At 36.5% G+C, this 22,083-nt stretch overlaps 2 pseudogenes; both read left to right on the top strand.

Moving 5' to 3' along the window:
• Positions 1 to 112: 112 nt before the first annotated feature.
• On the top strand, positions 113 to 231 carry LOC120608008 (uncharacterized; annotated as a pseudogene).
• Positions 232 to 17,990: 17,759 nt separating this feature from the next.
• LOC120607943 (60S ribosomal protein L10a-like) lies at positions 17,991 to 20,442 on the top strand (annotated as a pseudogene).
• The last annotated feature ends 1,641 nt before the right edge of the window (positions 20,443 to 22,083 follow it).

Below are 22,083 nucleotides of genomic sequence, written 5' to 3'. Positions count from 1 at the left end.
CAAACATTTACACACATCTATGTGTGTGCATAGATATGACATGTGTGTGCATACGTGTTTGCATTTGTGTACACCTCGGTCACACACAAACAGTATCTAGAAAATCTTTCCAGTCTACAGCCTTGCCACCCTGAACGAGCCTGATCTTGTCTGATCTCAGAAGCTAAGCAGGGTTGGGCCTAGTTAGTACTTGGATGGGAGACCACCGAGGAATACTGGGGGCTGTAGGCATTAAAAAAAAAATCTTTCCATATTAGTCCAGATCTCATTCATTTGAATGACTCTATGGCATTTCATAGATAACATACCATAGGTTATTGAACAATTATCCTATTGATGGACGTTTATGGAATTATTAATCTTTCAGTAGTAAAACAGTGCTGCCTTGACTTCATAAATGTGTCTTTGTGCACACACACCAATATTTCTGTAGTAGTCCCCTAAGTGGATTTGCTAGGTCACTGGATATGTATTTTTTACATTTTGAAAGATACCATTTAGTGACTTACAGTTTATAAGCATGCCTGGTCTCCTCACCCTCATTTGGGGGTGATGGTGGTGGTGAAGGGTCTATATTCTAAGGAATGAATATTAATATCCTATTTCACTGATTTCTGTAAGGTTGGGCATCTTTACATACCTTTATTGACCTTTTTTTAATTTTATTCTTTGATTTGCCTTGACTAATTTTTTTTAGGTTGTTTATCTTTTTTTTATATGGATTGGTAAAAACTCAGATATCATGGCTGTTGGCCTTTTGCTGCATGCCAAGATATTTTCCCGAAATCTATTGCTAACATTTTAACTTTTTTATGGTCTTTTGTTTAAATGTTTGCAGATTCTTATTTGTCTGTATTGTTACTTTTGTACTTCATTGTTTTGTCCCATATGGTGAGAGGCCGAGATCATAAAAGTATTATCTTCAGTTTTTATATGTGCTTTTTTTTTTTTATACTTCGATTTCCATCCATTGGGCATTTATATGTGTGTGTGATTTAAGAGAGTAAAGTACTTTGTTCTAAACCAGTAGTAAATTATCCTAGTGCCACTTATTTCCCCCTAGATGTGAAATTCTTTTTCTTCACACATGGGTTAGTTTCCAGATTTTTTATCGTGTTCTAACAAGCTATTATCTATCCTTGCACTGTGTCACACTGTTTCATTAGAATAAGTTTTTAGTATATTTTTATATCTGATAGGGTACTTTCCCACCTTCAAAATTCTATCAGCTATTTTTCTGTATTTACTCATCTACAGAAATTTAGCGTATGCTTGTTGTTTCCCATAAAATAGTCTATTGATATCTTCATTGTTTAAGTAAATATTGATAGATGCAAATAGGGATGCACTGCATTTCAAAAGAAAATTATAGGCTTTTATTTTTCCTCCAGTAACAGCTGATATCAAGGGTTAGCTTTAAAAGTTTTCCAAAAAACATATTGATTAACACTTTAAAATGTCTTTCCAGATAAGGAAAAATTAAATATTCATATCACCAAGATAAATATGCCTTGCTTAAGTATTCCTAAAAACTTGGCAGTAAAGCAAATGTCTGCTGCTATTTTTCCATTAATTTATATTACATCATTAGACTTGTATCTCAGTACAGAAATATTTTGGCTCTGAGACTTATAAAAATCATGCTTATGGTTTTCAGATTATTTTCAGTATTTCTTTTAAGAAGAAAAAGTTTGTTAAATATTGCTGTGTCTGATCAAAATAAGATTTAAAAAGATGATAATGTTTTGCATTTAGAAAATTGCTCATGTAGAAGATTGTGGTGCTCTTAGCACCAGCCATCCTTGGAGGGAATAAACATGCTGTGGACCATTACTTAGCCCTTAAATGCAACCTAGATATAGAACAGCTCGCTTATTAGCTCTTCTTATTAGTGCCAGACATTATCTACTTATATCAAGTAATCCTTCCCTTTAAAACCTAAATCTATTAACTCCCGAGGGATTTGAGGTGGTTAAAAGGGTTGAGACAGTCTTGCTCCCTCTGCCCAGGCACTTCTTTATCCAGAGATAATCTCCCATACAGTGACGTATTCGTCCACTCTGAAAGGATCCATTCCCATATATAGCTTCCTTTGCTTCCGTATCTCTGGAAAGAGACACAACAAGCTAATAACATTGGTGGCCCCTGGAGAGGGGAGTTGGGTGACTCGGGGCAGGCACGGGAAGGATTCTTTTCACTGCTCACCCTTTCGAACCTTTTGAATTTTTTGATACATAAAAATTTATTACCCAGTCAAAAATAAACATTTAAAAGGAAAAACAAAGTATCTATTCTCTACTCTTTCAGTAAATGAAGATTTCATCACGATGGCTTTTCTTGAATAATGTGCTGGCACTAACATTAATTGTGACACTCTTGCTATTGGTGTGTCAAGAAGACATCTCCGAAAGCTCCATCATGGAATACATTCTGGGACATGTTTGGTCTGTAATGGTGAAGTGTTGTAGTGAGTCATCCTTTCTTCTAATTGCCCCAGTTTCTCGCAGTGTTTTCTAGATAGCTCTCTGAAATTGGCATGCCTTCTAGAGCCTTGTAACAAGAGTAAGGACAGGAGGTCCCTATTCACCCTGTGGCCTGAGAAGGTCCAAGCTCTAACCTTGGTTCCTTAGAACACTTGCTGCTTGTTTGGCCACATCCTGTATTTTCTCTCCCTGGCAGCTGTCCACCCATACCCACTGTTCAGAATCCAAAAGGCCGTTTGAAGGGCTATGTACTATTAAATGGGGCCCTTACGTCCTGGAAAGAGATCACCATGGCAAAGAAAAGCCACTTCTCTTTCCATGGTAAATGGAATGTCTGCTGTTTAAAATAAGTCTCTAAACTATAAAAGCACATTGTAAGAAAGGTCAAGTTTTACTTGAAAACTCAACTTTAAAATGGCTACAGCTGAGTCGTAAGATTATGGGTAATTTTTGTTCTGACAATTCTGTTTTCCAATTTTTTTAAGTGGCAACATGTATCAGATTTATAATCGAGAGAGTATTACTTTTAAAAAATGGCTTTGAATTTTGTAAATGAGAACATTTTTTTAGAGTGTGCAATGTAGTACTTATATTAAAGGATATCAAAGATTTATAGAATCATTGAATTGGTGCTCTTGGAGTGAAAATGGGCCTCAAAGGATTATTGGCATAATGTTAAGTGGAAAAATCAAGATACTCTCTAAATGTATATTTAGCAATGGTGTGTCTTATTTAAAATTTGGATGCATAGAAAAAATTAGGAAATGACTTCAAAAACTCTTAATGGTTTGTTATAGAGTGGGGTTGTCATTTTTTTTTTTTCTTTTCTCTACTTTTCAAATTTTCTTAATACGGTTATATTGAAGTGTGTGTGTGCGCGCGCGTGCGCGAGTGCGCGCGTGTGTTTAAAGTGGTTATCTATCTTATGCTATACCATTTTGAGGTATTACTCTCTTATATGGATTTACAGATGAAGTAAACCACTCCTTCAGCTTCTGGATATGCTTATCAAAATGTGACATGGCAGGTACTACACAGGGGACCAGTATAAAATCTCAGGGTCCTCCAACAGAGGAGTGAGAAGGCCACTTGCGCAATGGTACTTTCTTTCATGGGTGCTCCATTTACTTGCTACCTGGACAGAAACTAAAAAGAGTTGCAAAATGCCACTTTAATCACCAGAGTTGAAAGCACAGATAGGTCAGTATTCAAAATAATAAAATCTTGTCCAACATTGGGCCTGGCTTCTGAGGTCAAACAAGGACCAGCGGTTCAGGAGGACCTCCTCCTTTGTTTCTTATCAGTGTATGCACCAGGGCAGTTAAACCCTTTTAAATAAGAGAGAAATGAATGGTCCAGGGTTTCTGGGTATATCAAATAGGGAAGTATAAGAAAGTAATATTTTACGTTTGTGAGTAATTTTATATTTTATATTACCTGAATGAATTTATAGGAGTAAATTTCTTAAAATTAAACTATGGAGGAACCATCTTTATGGAAAAGAATCATCTTTTCCTGAATTCCATCACTCAAAAATAGCTTGTCTCCCTATTTACTCTCTCTCAACAGTACGGAAATAAGAAAAATGTATTGTAATTTTAAGAGAAGAATTAAATATAGACAACTTCAAATTTGACTCCCAGGGAAGTTCTGGAGAAAAGAACAGAGGGAAAACTTAAGTATCCTTAGGGCACAGTTAATGTATTTATTGCTCCATCAACTTGAAGCCTAAAGTCAAAACTGTCATTCTGTCAGGCAGACAAACTTCTCAGGAGATAGAACTGAATTTCTCAGTTTTGAAAATGAATGCAAACCACTAAGGAATAACAAACTCAAGAACAATCTGCATTTTCAACACCTCTAACCATAAAATTTTGGAGCTGACTTCAAAGATAAGATGCCTAATTTAAACAGGAATATAAATGTTCTTTTCTGATTGGAAAGGGCAAGAAAATGCATGAGTATGTTTCTTTGTTTTTTACCAAATCTGGGCAGTCCATATGAAGAGAGGGTGCATTTCTGACCCCTGGCTTTGTCAGCATATTATTGCATTCACACTATTGGTCGGTCACCTTCCTATCTTGGCCAGCCTTTAAAGCTATGCTGGTGGCTTGTGACCTTCCATGTGATCTGGACCGTGGAACTCACTCTTTAATGGACTCCTTGGGCAAATAGTGTCTGAAGAAAAAACAAAAAACTTTATAGTGTCCTGCCAATTTTTGGAAATTAAAAGCAGGACATTTTCCAGGGAAATACTGGGCTTTAGAAGGTTCTAAATCTCTTCTGCTTCACTGCCTACTCACTTTGTTACCCAGCCCAGTTTTTAATTTACCTGTTTCATTCCACAGACACTACTGATGGGAAGAGAAAACCTCCATGTCATGTTTTCTCCAACTTGTCCTTCGAATCAAGACCAAATGAAGATTAGGACTTTGTGGAAGTTCTGGTGTATGAACTTCCAGGAAATTAGGAGAGGGCTAAAATAATTGCTAAAACACATGAGTTTGTATGTAATTCCTGGAAAAGCTGAACCTAATGAAGAGGGACCTTTGATAGCTCATGGTGTAAAGACCCTGCAGGGGCAGTATGTTTGTCTGTATTGTCAGGGCTCCTAGGGCTCCTGCCCCCTCCATGTGGTATGGGCAGTGCTTGTGTTTCCTGCATGGGGGGAGGTGATGCTTCTCCTTTCAAACCCAAGGACATCACTGGACTTGCTTTTCTAGTACTTGCAAAAAACGTTGTGCTGGGCCTACTCTCATCTAGTTCCTTTTGTGGCAAAAGGCAGATGTTTTTGAGATAACCGTAACAGTCAAAGTGTAGCTCGGGGATGTGGAATAGGACTTTTTTTGGTTGAAATGGATCAAAACTTACTGATAGATATGGAAATTCAACTGATCGCCTTTTCCATTCCGTTCTATACATAGGGCACCTGTGTATAGAACGAATGAAAGTATGGATGAGGGCCTGTTTTTCATCTCATTGTCCAGTGTAGGTTAGGAATACAGAATCTGGAGCTTTGCACCTCTACTTACCAACTTTCTGCTGTGGGTGCATGACTTAGCATCCGTGTGCCTCAGCTTCCACATCTGTACAAAGGGGAAACAGGAGTACCTTCCTCACAGGATCGTTTTCAGGATTAAGCTAGGTAATATATGTATAGCACTTGAACTCGTGCTAGACACATCATAAACATTAGTAAATATTAGTTATTGTCATAATTATATGTCTCATATTTTATATAGAATGTTTAAGAAGTTTCCATTACTCTTTTGAAATGTTTTAATAGAAGTTTTATATTTTTCTTCAGGTTATAGTTGACTTCCTAGAAAGCATCATGGAATGTCCTATCGGACGGGTTATCGTAGGTTAGCATACATATAATTGTAATAATTTAGGGGCCTCATAATTGGATTCTTCAGTTATATAGAATTATTTATAGAAAGTTATCAATAACTTTCTCAGTGCCCCCTGTATATATGTATTCGGTTGTTTATAAGTTCATCGAATATTTGTTGAGCATGTAGAGTGAGCCAGGCTCTGTTCTGGACCCTGGGAATTTTGAACAAGTCAGATAAGGGCCTAGATTGTGCTAAGGACTACAAAGAAAATGTAGTAGGATACTGTGGGAGGGATAAGGGTGGGTAAAGATGGGATGGCCAGGAAAGGGGTCTCTTGAGGAAATAAAAGTTATTCCATAATTTAGATGACAAGAGGGATCCATCAGTACTCTCAAGAGAAAGGAAAACAGTACACCTCCAAAAAAGATCAATTAAAGTAGAGGGAGGAACTAGGACAAAGGGCGTGAGATGGGAAAGAATTTTACATGATCAGAGGGCAAAAAGAAGACCCAGGTGACTTAAACAGTAATATTGTCTTCGTTTAACAAATGTAGAGCATCACAGTTCACACACTTGCCCAAGGTTGTAGTTGGGATAAAGTTAAGAATTTAACTCATGTGGACACATTTCCACTTTAGTCACAACATGTTTGGAAAGCTTGGTATATCATATTTTTATTTTCACTTTTGGAAAATCAAACAAGCAAAACTAATATAACAAGCCCTGTGTATCCATCATGCAGCTTCTCCAATGACAAATGTATGGCCAATGTTGTTTCACGTGTTATTGTGCGTGAGCACAAATGTGATGAGCATGTGGGGGCAAATGATTGGCACTGAGGGTATTTTGGGAGTAGTTATGAAAATATATCTCAAAACATGAGTCCGGCCACATCCTGAAAGGCTTCAATCACCACTCTAAGATATTTAAATTTTATTTTGTAGGGAATGGAGAACAATACAATGATATTAACAAAGAACTGGAATAATTGAATGAGTATTTGTGATGATACTGCTAGTAACTGTGGAATATCCATTTGATCTTCAGATCTTTTGGCCTGGGACATGGAAATGAACTAGGAGACTGGTTTACTAGGGCAGATGAACATTAGATTATATAAGATAAATAAAATGCCCAATAGAGTTGCATAAATGTGGGATCACAGAAGTAGGTTGAAGAGGTAGATCAGATAAGGCCTTATGCAGAAAATGGCTTTTGACTTTGATCTCTAATATGAAAACATAGGTGGAAAAAGAAGGTCAGGGGTTGCAGTACTCAGGAACAGCCCGTTCAAAAGCACAGACTATGAAATTGCAAGGCGTGTTCAGGAACTCGCGTGGAGGGGTCTGAAGCCAGCCAGCTAGCTCGCTTGCTGCTAAAGTAGTGCCAGCAAACGGTGGTCAGGGGGTTAATGGGTTCAAAAATGGGCAACTGAGGCAGTTCTTGGTGACTGATGGGATCTGCAGGGTGAAGGAGAAAAATGAGTTGCAATTCTGAGGTTTTAGACTAAAAGTATTCTAAAAGGTAGAACCTTTAACAAGCTGGAAAGTGCAAAGGCAGGTTTATAAGAATCGATTATTTGTGTCATTGTGTACTTGCTTATATTGTGTATGTTGCCTTTGAAACATTTGGAAGGAAATGCCAGGTAAGCATTTGGAAATACAGATCTACAAAATAGACTTGAAGTCATCAACGGGAGGTGATGAGAGGCTGAAGCTAAAGAAATAGTGACCGTCTGTTGATGTTTTCCTTTTATAACTACAAACAAGGTTTAACCTAATCCTTTATGAAACATCTCACTCTGCTCAATACAGGTTAGAACATGACCCTCAAGAATAATGATGTTTTGTGTATCGATTGCTCTATATCCTAGGTGATACAACCAGCGTCTTTAGTACAGGGGCTGTCTCTGCTTTCCACCACCACATTTATAACAGTATTCTGTTACGAAAGTAATTTATAACAGTAATTCAGGTAGAGGATGTCTAAGATGGCCTGTAAGTACAAACATTACCGTACCTATTCAGGTCACTGAATGTAGACTGTGCTTCTGTGCCACAGACTCACAGAGCTTCCGTTTCTTACTTCAGGTTTCACCGTCCATAATGAAGTGCGAGACTCTGGAAACATAGAGTGATCATGTTTGGGGGAAACCTCACTTCCTGAACACCTGATATTGCACTGGGATTTGAATGTGCGTGTTTCCGTTTAACTTGCGGCGAAGGAAGCACGTGGAAAGTGTTCCACACCTGTACGGCCCAGCTGGGGCCAACAAGCAAAAGGATGGGTGCAGTGACCCTGCTGTACAGCATGTGTATTGATGGTAAGGGACACCATTGGTTATACCAGTTACTCTTCATCAGGGGTTTTAATCAAAGAAGATGAGCAGAAGACAATCAATCGCTGGCTCCCTGTTACTAGAAAGCCAAATCTTAGAATGCGGGTTTTAAAAGAAAAAATGGGGAATGGAATGGTTGGGCACTAGAAGGGGGTGGGGGTTGAAAATCAGAAGGAAAGAGAAATATTTCATTATGTTAATGAAGAAAAGAGAAAATTGAAGCATAAATGTATTTCCAGGTAGGCTTTCAATAGCTGAGAACTTATTAAGGGGTTCGGGGATCTAATCATCCAACATGAATTCCTTAGAGACCTGATCCTAGAAGAATATTCTTGTTTCACCATTATGTTGGTGCAGTATATGTTGTGCCAGTGAATCCAGTTGCCAGAAATGAGTCTGTGTTTTCATGCATCTTTTTCTTAAATGCAAGAGGTTTTTACTGACTCTTAACAAGCATGCTTACCCAAACTTTGTTGCATGCTTTAAGTAGCATAGCTATACACACTTTACTTTTTTTTTAATATTCCTTACATAATGTACCAACCTTCCACAAGGATAGCAGGACTAGGAATAAAGTCAAAGGTGATGTGAGCCTATAAATCTGTAACAAGCTTTAGAAATTAATCTTTTGGTCTTTCGCCAGCTCGATTATCTCCAAAGTCAAAAACAACCCTACTTGATCTAAAGAAGATAATAGCAACAACAACATCTTGTTTAAAAATCTGAATCCAAAATTACAACTTAAGGAAAATGCAAGTGTTCTGGCAGTAGTTAGCTCTGAAGATGCAAAGGACTACTTATTTTCAGTGCCACATTAAGTTAGATTGCTGCTATTAAAAAGATAAAGCATGTGGATCAAAAAATAAAAACCAAAACAAAAAACAACAACAACAAAAACACGTACCTAGAGGCTCAAAAGAACACAACATTGACTTGTAGTGCAAAACAAAACAAAACAAAAATCAGTTTAGAGTTAAGGAAGGTTTCCTTATGAGCCTACAGTCAATATTGTTTACATTATGAAACTCTCTATTGTTATTTTCCATGGAGTCACAGGCACAGCATGACTTCTGCTCCCAAATACATATGACCATATGTAAATACTTCCTTGCATTTAATTGTTCATTCACAATTGTTTTGTGCCTCTTTTGTTAAAAACACATGAGATGTATAATAACAAGACAAGACCTAAATAGACTTTATTTTATTCTCAGAGCTTGGACTACAATTTTCTGAAATGATTCTGGTCATAAAATGGAAGACTGTAATTTTTTATTTAAAACGAAAAGCAAAGATTTCATCAGGTGAATAAATTCGGATCCTGCCATTTATTGGTATTTTAAAGAACCACTTGAAATTGAATGATTTCACTTAAAAAATAAAAACCAAATAGCCCCAATTAGCTCATGACAAAAAGCCAGGAACATGGCCTCTTGCTGCCCTCAGCTATGTGCATTAATAAAATAAACCTATATTTCTGCACTGTTGTCATTTCATTAATAGGATGACATTTTTTTGCTTTGAAAAAATGTTTCAGTGTGTCTAAGTGTCTTTCTCTAGCTGAGGTTTCGTCTATTTCATAGTGTTTAAATCCAGCCATAGACATTAACTATGTTCTAATTCTTTTGCTGAAGTCATCCTCTTCCTTATTTTATTATCATTTTATTGTCTTGGGAAAAATACCAAGGGATGTAATGTTATTTTAATTTTCTGTTCTTACGATCTTTGAACATTGTTTTGATTTCTAATCAGAAGGCCTCGCCTCCATAAAAATGGTAAATATAATACATCACCATTTTATCACAAGATACATGCCATAGAAAGTCTCTATTTGGTTGATAAAAGGAACATTTTTTTCCCACAAGTGGTGCATGTGATGCAATTTTTTATTCTCTGCAATGAGATGCACCCAGTACAAAAATGAGAATTTAGTCCCTCAATATATTGTTTTTCCTGTAAGTTATATCAGATTTATGAACTTTCCACACTTTTTCTTCATCCTGATTTACATGCTTAGAAAAAAGTTTAAAAGACGTTTAAAAGTCAAAAAAATTAACAACTGCTAGTCTAATATTTAAGGATTGGAACCACCAGTTATTTCATTGGATCAGTTCTTTAAATAAAAAGCTGTGAAAAAGATTCGAAGCATCATGAACTAAGATATATTTTTCAGAATAAGGCTCTATTTTAATAACTAGTTCTCCAGCAGCCCATCCAGAGGTCTCTTGCCTGGCAGCCCTGAAAGACTGAGAAAATGCTGCTCCCTCCGCCCCCCCGCATAATTATGCCTCTGCCTGAGCATTTCTGCAATTTCAGCATTTCTACAAGCCAACCAATAAGCAGCAGTTCTATGAAGAAAATAAATGTGCATGAATCGCGTTGTAACACAGCTCCCTATTTAAAATGTAACATTAAGCTAATATGGAGGAAGTGCGTGGGTTTTCCTGAGTCCTCAAGATATGATTAAGGGAAAAAACACACCCATCTCCAGGAAGGTCCCAGGCAGGAAAGAACGAGACAGACTGTAAAAACCAAAGTGGTCGTTTTCATTTTTCTTAAAATAGAGAAAAGAAAAATAGAGGAAAGGTAGTGAGAAGATGGCACGGGGTTTATTAGCATCTTTGTGGTCATTACCAATCAATCTGACAAAATTAAATAGCTGGTGACAGCATTAATTTAAGGCAGTCCTGCCTAAAATTGCCTGTGTATGTGAAATGTCTTGCATTTTTTAGGGTTGATATAGTTCACCCTTATGTTAATTTCTTAAATTATTTAAATGAAATATATAATATTCAGAGAACCAATTTTGGTATTTCAATAGCTGTTTTAAATGGAGGAAAAAAGCAAACTCATCTATCTCTCTGATTTACCCAGCGAAAACGGACTTTCTGGTTTCATTGTCATATCCTTTATTAGCATAATGATTGTTAACTCATCTTTCTCTGGTATTAATAAATATATTTTGTAAGTAGGAAGTTTTGATATTTAAGTGAAAAAGGAATTGAAAAGACCCTTCAAAAATGATCCAATCTTAAAGATGAGAGATAAGTCCTTAAAACCCATAATTCAAGATATATACCCTGCAATTAATTCAGTGCTGCATTGGCACTTTTTAAAAAAACAGTAACTTATAGTTAAAAGAGAAAAATCTGCATTAACACGAATATCCTAATATGTACCGTATTTTAACACATAACAAGCATTGTATTTATACTTAATGGAATCAGACAGATACAACTTTCAAAAATTATACTGTATTCATGATACAAAAAGACAGCCTTGTCTACCACATAGTTGTATACACGCATTTAAACAGTGAAACCTTTCTTTTCTTCCTTTCTTCCTGAAAATTTTCTTCAATCTGTCATTATTTTTGAAGTGGTCCCCACAGCACATTTCACAGAGTAAGAAATCTCTTAGAGTAGGCGAGAGGGAATCGAACTAATACAAGATATATAAATTTATGTCACTTCCTCAGTGTGGTAGCTTAAGCATTCCTATATTTCAACCATATCGTTAAATCTAACTTACTAGTAAAAGTATATGCTTGGAGACAAAGATGAATTTCTTCACATCATTACAATAAGCTGCAACCACTAAGGAACCACTCAGATGTGGTTATTGACAAAGTTGTCTCTGGTCTTCTTGGCCTCTTGAAATAGCTAATCTTCCACAATTGAGTATTTGCTCTCTACTCATTGTATTATTTGACAAAGCAGAGTGAACTTCTAGAATTAAAAATGTGCCCTAGAGGGGAATAGAATGGCAAAAATAATCATCAAATTAATAAGACCATTTTTCTGAGAAAAAGCACATCTCCAGATACTTCAAACTCAGGTTTCACAGAGCAGCATGAGGCTCTATTTAGCAGTGACCAAAGGGTGATGGGAACAAAGGCATAATACTCCCAAACCATTCTCATTTTTTTAAATCATTAAGCTTTTAGTCTGTATAAAAATGTGAACCACTGTTAGCATTTCTAGAAAACAACCAAAACATGATCCACTTAAGCTTTTTCAAAGACAAGGTCATCCCATTTTAACAAATCTCATTGTATATGCTGTAAGATTTCTGGCAAAAAAAAAGGATAATCCTGTAGCAGTCATTCTACTGAAGGGCCAAAACCCTATAGGCAATGGAGTCATCTTAGCTGTTAGATTTGTTATGGCTACATGGTCATCAATACCACACACACACACACACACTCACAAATGTCATTTAGCTTGTCACATTGCTAGCACAGCTGTGTATAAGAGCAAAGCACTATGGAATGATGTTTCTCAGTGGTGGTGCTGTTGGCATTTGGAGTTGGGCCATTCTTTGTTGTACAAAAATGTCCCACACCTTACAAACTGTTCACTATACCAGGCTCCTGCTGACTAAATGCCAGCACCACATGCCTGTCATCGTAAACACCAAACATAAAGAGCCCCCGCCCCGTGTTCGAATGCCCTCCTAGACGGGCGGTACCACCTCCCTTGAATACCACTACGTACTGCAGTTTTAGGACACACAGGTAGAAGTGTCTGTCTCAAAACACCATCTCGGCTGCCTTGCACTTCTATGGGCCCTGGCTCCTTCCTTCCGCCTTCATTTCAAGCCTTCCATTTTGATGCAACTTAAATTTGCTAGTTCTTCAGGGAGCAGGTTCCTGGGCAGCATGGCTGTTCTAATGGGCATACTTACTTGGCTAGTCCCTGTACGTGCCTAGAGGAGAGATTTCACATGAAGCAAACTTTTTCCTTTTTTGGCTTCACCATTTTACTCATAATTCTCAGTGTTGCGAGAATCGTTGCATGACTTAACCACAAACACGATGGTAGACAATCCACATAAACAAAACCCATGGTCCATGAATATCACCATTAGATTTCACCTGGTAAGCTGCATCCCATGAGTTCCAAAACAATCGCCTGTTTATCCTAGTAAAGAAGCATTTAATCCACATGCAAAAGTTTGAATTCCCCCTGTATAAATATAGCCATGTGGTTCAACTTTTCTAAGATATGTGAATATTGAATTGAATATTGAATATTGAAAGAAACGTGGATTAACTGTGGATTGCATGCACATTGTTTATACTTCAGTGATGATCATGAACAAAACACAATGAGTTTTACTGAGGTGAAACATAATAAAACTATACTAACAATACATAAACATACTAATTCTCTTTGTTGCTTTTTATCACCAAAATTGAATGGTAAATATGTCTTGAAATTATTTGGATTAATTGTGGCTAATGGAATTAATTTAGCCACTATAATTTTTTTAGATATTCATATTTCTAAATATCTTTTTTGAAACAAAGCAACTCAAAGTTGATAAAGATGGTTATATTGTGAACTTTTCGATGGTGCTTAAGAATTCATGTCTTGTTAAATACCAGTTTTGTTTTGGTTTTTTTTTTTGTTTGTTTTATTTTTTAAGAATAAATTGAAAGGAGTAAATGAGGCAGAATGCCACTCCACCCTCAGGTCAATTTTATGGTATGTTAAAATGCCAATAATATTTATACCACTTGCCAATTTGGGGGGCTTTTCCCTTACCAAATGCTTTCATTATAGTTTCTATCATTACATCACTTACAGAGCTTCCACAAGAAGTCACCATTGTAATACTACCTAGCGTTCTAAAACAATCTGCATGAATCTAGGGTCAAACCACTTTCATTACATAAAATATAGGCACTAATTTTTTTTATATTTTTAAATATTTCTTCTGTGGCTTAGAAATGTGCCAATGTGTTCAAAACATTCTGCACCAATTTCACCAGATTTAGTACCTACCAAAAACTCAGTCATTTTTTTCTCTGTATCATTATTAGGTAAAGAACAATATTCATTCCTTTGTTATTTCAAGCTTTGGTTAAACTGATAAGGGTGGTAAGCTGTGATCATTATCAGACTGACTCATTTCCAGTGAGTGATCTAATCCTACATATTACACAGGTATAATATCTGTGAGTGTATATAACTGGAACTGTACACCAATTAACATAACAGTTTCTCTTTTTCGTTGTTTTTGATCTGTACTGTATTATAGTATGTGGGTATAAATATCTACAAGTATACACACACATGTACATGTATTCCACTATTATAACCTGAAAGAAAGACTATGTATTATCTTTTTTATTCTGTACTGGTGTTTGTGTTATTTAAGAAGCAAAATTATGCTCTATTTAGTTGTATAATATTATAAGATACTTTGCTGTGCACAATTCCAAGTGCCTTAGAACATTGTTTAGCTTTCTTAAGTATATATAAATGCATATATGTATAAAATTGGGAAAAGTTACCTCAATAAAATCATTGGGAAACCCCCAGCTTTAGTTTGTTCCAATTTCTATTGTATTCAGACAGCGCTCAGTTGTTTTAAGTTAAAAGCTCAGAGTTCTCACCTGTAAAGCAAGAATAAGACAGATTTTCTAATTGTCTGTTATTTCAACTCCACCTAACTGAAGTTTTTTGTATGTAAGTTACAGTATACTTTTAACACTTGCTGTCTTTTTATATCTGAGGATATTTGATATTGATGTTTTTATTGACATTATTATGTATAAAAATAAAAGGTAGTCGCTTTAGAGTTTATAATATAGAAAATAAACAGACTTCCTCATTATGCTTACTATTTAATGTATTAAAAGCAAGGAGAGAGGTCGGGGACTTATTTTGGACAGAAGAGGGATTGGAAGATGCTTTTCATGTTTTTCAACAATGTTTACAAATGGTATCTTAGCCTCCCTCAACTCCAGAACAAGGGCAAAGGCAAAAGAGGAAAGTTGAAAAGCAATTTGTGTACCATTATTCTAGATAGAAGACATATGATGAGATTAGGACCAAAAAATGAAAAAGGTTTGAAAAATTGACCACAAGTGTGCTATTAAACCTTAGCGACATATCCCGACTGTTAGGTATAGTAGTTCAAAAACTACTTTCCATTTTTGCTCATACTAAAGCAGATTCTGCATTGAAATATTACTTTCTAAAACCAACAGAAGTAAGAAATGGACAGTGTTTTCATTTTACACAATGCTCTGATGGCATCGACTTATTGTGATTGAACGCTTCGCTGGACCTCATCTCAAGCATCTGCACGGAATTGCTGCTGCTGTGCTGCTGTCCACAGACAGGCCGAGTCCTGCTCAATTTATGGCTTTTGAAGTCTTTGCCCTTTAAAAGGTGGTCACTATAGTAGAACACATAAAACTCTAATGAAAGGCTAAGAACCTAAAGTTTGTATGAAGGTTTTTTTGGTCTCTTAGCTAAAAATAGGTACCATTTATAGAGATTTTAAGGAAAAGAAGTTGGTAGGTGCTAACTTTTAATAATTAGATAAATATCCTAAGGGGGAGAGAACTGGCATTTTCAATACTTGTGGACTTAAGGATTTGTTGAATGGGCTTTTGACCTTTGTCGGCCCAGGTCAAACGATCTGGAGCAGGGAGCAAAGAATTTGCCCCGAATTGTTCATGTAGGTGCACTCAGCATTTCCAACTTAAATTATAAGTAATCTTTCTCCACAGTCAGTTTACGTTTGCTAAGTCTTTAGTTCAGTCCCTGATTACGTCTGAAATCCTGGTCATTTACCTCTCCGAGTCTTCCCCAATCAATTCTTCCTTAACCTTGCCACGTTATTCTTCCTAAAAGACAACTCTCATATTATTCCTGCTCAGAATTTTCTGAGTCCCCTCGGCCTCCTGAATGACACCTAGCTGCTTAATCTAACTCTCAAGATTTACAGTTTCACGAAAACAGACTCGTAGGTACAGAGAACAGACTGTTGGTTATCAGATAGGAGGGGAGTTGGCGGCTGGGCGAAGGGAGTGAGTGGTGAAGAAGTACAAATTAGTAGTTACAAGACAGTCATGGGGACGTGGAACATAGCATAGGGAATATAGTCAATAATACTGTAATGGCTGTGTATAGTGCCAGGTGGGTGCTAGAGTAATGTGGGGGCGGGGGAGGAGTAACTGTAAATTATATAAATGTCTGACCATTGTGCTGTACACCTGAAACTAATATAAAATTAAATTTAAAAAAGATTTGTGGTTTCAGCACAGACCACAGTTCCAAATTCTCCTTTTATTTCTCACTTGGGCCAAATCAAATGAAACTCATTGTTCCCCTAATACATTATGCACACTTCCAACATTATGATGTTTTTTATGCCTTTCCCTCCAAATGGAATTCTCTTCTATTTATTAACATCCCACCCATCCCTCTAGGAAGGATTCAAATGTCTTCTTCAGCTATTGCATTATAGTTTCTTGCAAGTGGTAAGTAGCATATATAACAGATTTTTTTGTAAGCACTTCGAATGCCCAAATGTGACTATAGCAAGCATGTTAATTGCACTTTCAAATCTAATACATTATATTTGTAAATATAGTAAATCACATTTTCTTAAACATTGCAGTATTATTTACAAATCTAATATTCGTTTCAACTTTACAAGTCTAAAATTGGTTATACGGTTTAAATTGGAATTTGCATGGCTAATTGGTACGACTCCACAATATTCCAGTTTTTTAAATAATTACAAATACTTTAATACCGAATACATGTAGATTGTCTAAATAATTACAAAACATAACACAAAAGTATTACTCTTGACTTTGATTTAATATCCACACTTAATTCTATACCTTCCCGGGCTTGTAGAAACACATAGCACTAAGAAAAACAGATTTTAAAAGTTTAGGTAAGCTGCAATTACTGGTTTGACGATTCATAATTTGGTTAATGTTCAAAAATCCATGACCGAGAAATGCAGCCAGGGGCTTCATACTTCTCAGAAGAATCTACTTGAATACAGAGACACATTCAGAACTATTTTTTCAATCCCTTTGACTTTAGAGATCATTGAATCCACAGCTTTCAGAAAGGATTGGCTGTGTTAAACCAGATTAGAACTACAACCTAAATGAACTCTATAGTTTTGCTCAGAATGGTGCAATTAAGTATGAAAAGTGAGCTGAGCATGGCACCTAAAGGGGTGGAAAACTGAAGAGCTTAACAATGGGTAAATCTTGAAGGTCTTCGTAAACCTTCTAAAGGCATTTGGAATTTTTCCTTAAGAGGGATCCACTGAAGCACTTCAAACTCAGAGATAACATTCTCAGATTTGCCTAATTACACTGGCCACTATGTAGAGACTGGATTTAAGGAGCAATTTTGGAAGTATGGAGACCATTACTATTGCCGTAATTTTGCTTGGAGGGGATAGTGGCCTCAACCAAGGTATTAACTATTGGAATGAAGTGATATAAAAAATTCAAGGATGGTCGAAGTGACTGTTGCATATGGGAAATGAGGGACAGAGAAAAGTAAAGACTATACCCATGTGTCTGCCTGGAGTCAAATTCGTAAGTTAAATGCATGCATGATCTAATTATCCCATATTTGTTAAAAGTTTTCTTGTTTTAGTAGTGTTTTTTCACTTAAAAGAAGGGACTAAAAATGATTTGTGAGCTTTTTATTGTCTAAAGCTAGAATGAATACAACAGAAATATACCAATGCATACTCAAAATTCATTTTGCAATTTAAAAAGCACAGTAAAGAAATTTGGATTATTATTTCCAAAGAGTATTCATCAATGAAATGTATGTACTTTAGAGTCTAGGAGTCAGTAAACAGAACGCCAACCAATATCAAGAGTTTGTCTAGTTAAAAAGAATTTTAAAGAACATACAATTACCAGGGACTAGAAGCAAGTAAAAGAACCTACGTATGTAATGTAAAGGACCTGAAAAGTACCAGAAATTGAGGAGAAGCAAAAAGATTGGGATCCAGGAAAGCTGGCAACTTGGGTCAAGATGCAGAGTAATGGATTCCAAGGATGTGTACCGATTTGAGGCAAAGCGTGAGTTCCCTGACAAATCTCAGATGCTGGAGGAGGCCCTGGCTTCAGGAGATGGCCATTTTGAGGCAACAGTGAATTTAGGTGAATAACTTCACCTAGCTGGGAAGAGGACAATTTTTGACCTGCACTGAGCACTGACCACCAGTCAGGCACAGGTCCAAGCATTTAACACACATTTTCTCATTTAATCCATCAACAATCCTATGAGGTGAGTATTAATAATATTATCATTCCCATTTTATATTGAGGTCTGTAAACACAAGCCCCCTGCCTCAGGCTACATAATAAGAGTAAAACAAATACCAGAAACCAATATCAGCTAGTATACCAAGCATACTATTGTTATCATTTCATATTGTAGGGGAAAATTTTGGCTTCAGTGGGAAATGATGCGCTTTGTAGACAAGCACACCCTTGCAATTGTGAGTTTATGTGATCTTTGCACTTTTCTTTGCCTTTGAGCTTTCTTACATTTTGTAAGTTGTAGAAATCTGACATTAATGTAGAATAATTCTTGTCTCTAGGCATGTACATAAATTCTATCCAGTGGATGTTCAACTGTCTTCCCTAGATCACTGGGGAAAAACGCCAGTTTAGTCTCCATTTGCCCATTCTTTTCAATATTCCTGCTTTAAAACTGCTTCTGTTCTTCCGATTGTCTTCTGAACTAATTGTAACAGCTTATCGGTTCCCTCCTAATAAGCTGTTAAATAAAATATTTAACATGTGCTCATTTAACATATACATAGATACACCGTTTTAAAAAACTATCCTTTAACAACATTTATTAAACCAGATTTATTAGTTTCTAACCTGCCCCCTCTTTGGTTTTTGTATTTAAGTATCTTTACTTTTTATGCAAATGTAATACTTTAAATCTTCACTGCAAACATGTAAAGAATGAAAAACCATCTCAAATAGAAAGCTTTCTGCAATCTCAGCTCATGATAATTGCCATGGGCAGTTTGGTGCATAGTCAACCAGACATATTTCTATGCTTGTACTATGATATTTCTGTGTAAAATATTTTTTCTAATTTTTGACAACAAAAAAAGCCATTTACCATGGTGTTCTGCAAACAGCTTTTTTCTCAACTTAATAAGTGGCCGTCTGTGTCAATCTGCCTCTTCTTTAGAACAGCTTCATAACAGAACACAGTATGAATGTCTTTATTGTTTTTCAATTAATCTCTTACTTATGGAATTTTAATTTTGTTTCTCTTACAAACAGTGCTACAGTAACGATCCTGGTACATCCATCTTGATGCACTTCCCCCTTTTATAAATTAAGTAACTCCACAAGCTCCGTTAGTGTTGTCAAGCATGTAATTTATAATTCCTGAAGTTACTACTTCAAGATCTAGCAAGTTTTCTCCACTTTTGGGTACACTTCTTTCCTGGTGCTTTGGGATCCTTGGGTGATGCTGATGGAGAACCACTGCTGAATGTGATGCAATGCGATTGGGGATCAGATGATAAACACAATTTCAGTAGGCAAGTTGATTTCATATGGGAAAAAATTAAAATGTACAAAGCCTAAACTAAATTCTTTTCATTTTGAAATAGATGCCATTAATTAGAGCATGCTAATAAGAGAGTAGAATATGGTTTGAATTTATTATTGTTAATATAATATTTTAGTTATGGCTTATTTTAATGGCAGGAAGTAACATTTGTCTGTGTTAAGCCAGGTCTCTCTTCTGGTTTTTGTGGCTTGAGACACCATAAGCAACAAAGTCTCTGGCGACACCTTCTACAAGGCAGTGCAGGAAATCCTGCAGGGGAACCAGCGCAAGCACCAGATTTGGGAGATGGTGGAACTGCAAATCAGCATGAAGAATTATGACCCTCGAAAGGACGAATGCTTCTGGGGCACCGGCAGGCTTCGGTCCACTCCCTGCCCCAAGTTCTCCTTATGTTCTGGAAGACCAGCAGCACTATGAGGAGGCCAAGGCTGTGGCTGTCCCCCAGGTGGACATCAGGGTGCTGAAAAAACTCAACAAGAATAAGAAAATGGTTAAGAAGCTGGCTAACAAGTATGATGCCTTTTTGGCTTCCGAGTCTCTTATCAAGCAGATCCCACTAATCATGGGCCCAGGCCTAAATAAGACTGGCATGTTCCCTTCCTCACTCCCCCACAATGAAAACATGGTGGCCAAAGGTGAAGTCCCAGATGAAGAATGTGCATTGTCTGGCAGTGAAGATGACAGAAAATGAGCTCGTGTACGACATCCACTTAGCTGTCAGTTTCCTGGTGTCATTGCTCAAAAAAACGTGGCAGAATGTCTGGGCTTTATACATCAAGAGCACCATGGGCAAGCCCCAACGCCTGTACTAAGGCACAGCTTAATAAACCATACCACTACTATTAAAAAAAAAAAAAAGACAAGCCAGAGTTTTGTATGTGTGTATATATGTGTATATATATATTATTTTAATGAATGCTTATACTAGATACTGTATTCAAGAAATATTAAATGAGCTTATATACAGAACTCAGCAGTCTCTGACATCTGTAAGCTCATGTTATGTTGGCTTTTTTAAATGGGGAGTACTGTAATGGTTAAGGGTATGATTCTCAAGCTTCACTTGGGTTCACATTTTGGCTTCATCACTTATGGCTTTGTGCTCTTGGGCAAAAGTTACTTAACTTTCTGCTTTCATTCTCTAATCAGTAAAATAAAAAGATAATAACAGTAGGTCTTGTTAAATTCTTGTGAGAAATTTTACGTGCATTTACAGAAAATGTATGTAAAGTGCTTTGAACAGTGTTATTATTATTGAGTCAGTATGCTATGCTCTGGGGGAGTAAAGTTGGCAAGTCTTTTTGCCCTCAAGTAGGTTACTGCAGTCTGATCCTAAGACAGATGAAAATAATAAGGATTTACAATTTAGTATAATTGAGTAGAGTAGTATAATCACAGGATACAGTGAAAACATTTGAGATAGGCCCTAGTTTTGAAGAATACAGACATGATCTCATGCTATTGCACTGCACTTTACTGTGTTCCACAGGTGTTGAGTTTTTTACAAATTGAAGGCAAGACCCTCCACCAACAAAAAGAATACGACTCGATTTATTGCAATACTCGCTTTATTAAGGTGGTCTGGAACCGAACACACAATAGTTTCAAGGTATGCCTATAGGTTTCCTAGCAGCAGAAATAAGCTAACACTTGAACAGGGAGTGAAAAAGAGGCTTTTAGATGGGCATGAGAAAGCAAACCTGTTTTAGGTACATTTGGGAACTGCAAACAACTTGATAGGGCTGGATCATACAGTGGTATATGGGAGAATAAGAGGACGTGATGCTAAATTGATGAGTAGAGATCAGATGATATAAAACCTTGGCTGCCATGCAAAACTGTCTGGACTTTATCCTGAGGCCAGAGGGTGAACACTGAAAGTTTTATACAGGGAGATGTATTGGATTAGAATATTAAAAATGACAAATTTGATCAAAGGGGTAAAAAATTGATACATTTGGATATTATTTAGAAGGTAGACTTGCTGGCTGATTGCCTTAGAGAGGCAGTGTAGCATATGGCCTTCCTGAACTAGATGGATGGGCTATACATCTAGTCTCTTCCATTTACTATGTGACCTTAGGCAAGTCACTTCAATCCCCTGATCCTCAAGCTCTACATCTATAAGACAGATTTTGTATTATCTAACTGTGCTTTATAGGCTTTATAACAGAATTAAACGACATAATGAATATAAAGTGCACAGCACAGTGTGTTTAGTATTAGTATTAGCCCAGTACATATATAAAGTAACAGAATATCACACACACACCCACACACACACACACACACACACACAATCAATGTGGTTAAGTGGCCAGTCTCTAGTTAGACTCGGGTTTAAATTTGTGCTCTGTCATTTACTAGCTGTGTGACTTTGAAAATGTTACTTGTCTTTTTTATGCCTTAGTTTTAGTATTTGTAAGATAATGAATATAATAGCATCTCTCACATAGTGTTGTGGTAAGGAAAACGAGATAATTCAGGTAAAATACCAAACATTAATTCATTTAAACAAATATTTATTGAAT

Source organism: Pteropus medius, unplaced genomic scaffold (genome assembly GCF_902729225.1).
Source record: "Pteropus medius unplaced genomic scaffold, Ma_sr-lr_union100, whole genome shotgun sequence".
Classification (NCBI taxonomy): domain Eukaryota; kingdom Metazoa; phylum Chordata; class Mammalia; order Chiroptera; family Pteropodidae; genus Pteropus; species Pteropus medius.
The sequence above is the reverse complement of the archived record's forward strand: the minus strand, read 5'-3'. Positions and strand labels throughout refer to the sequence as shown.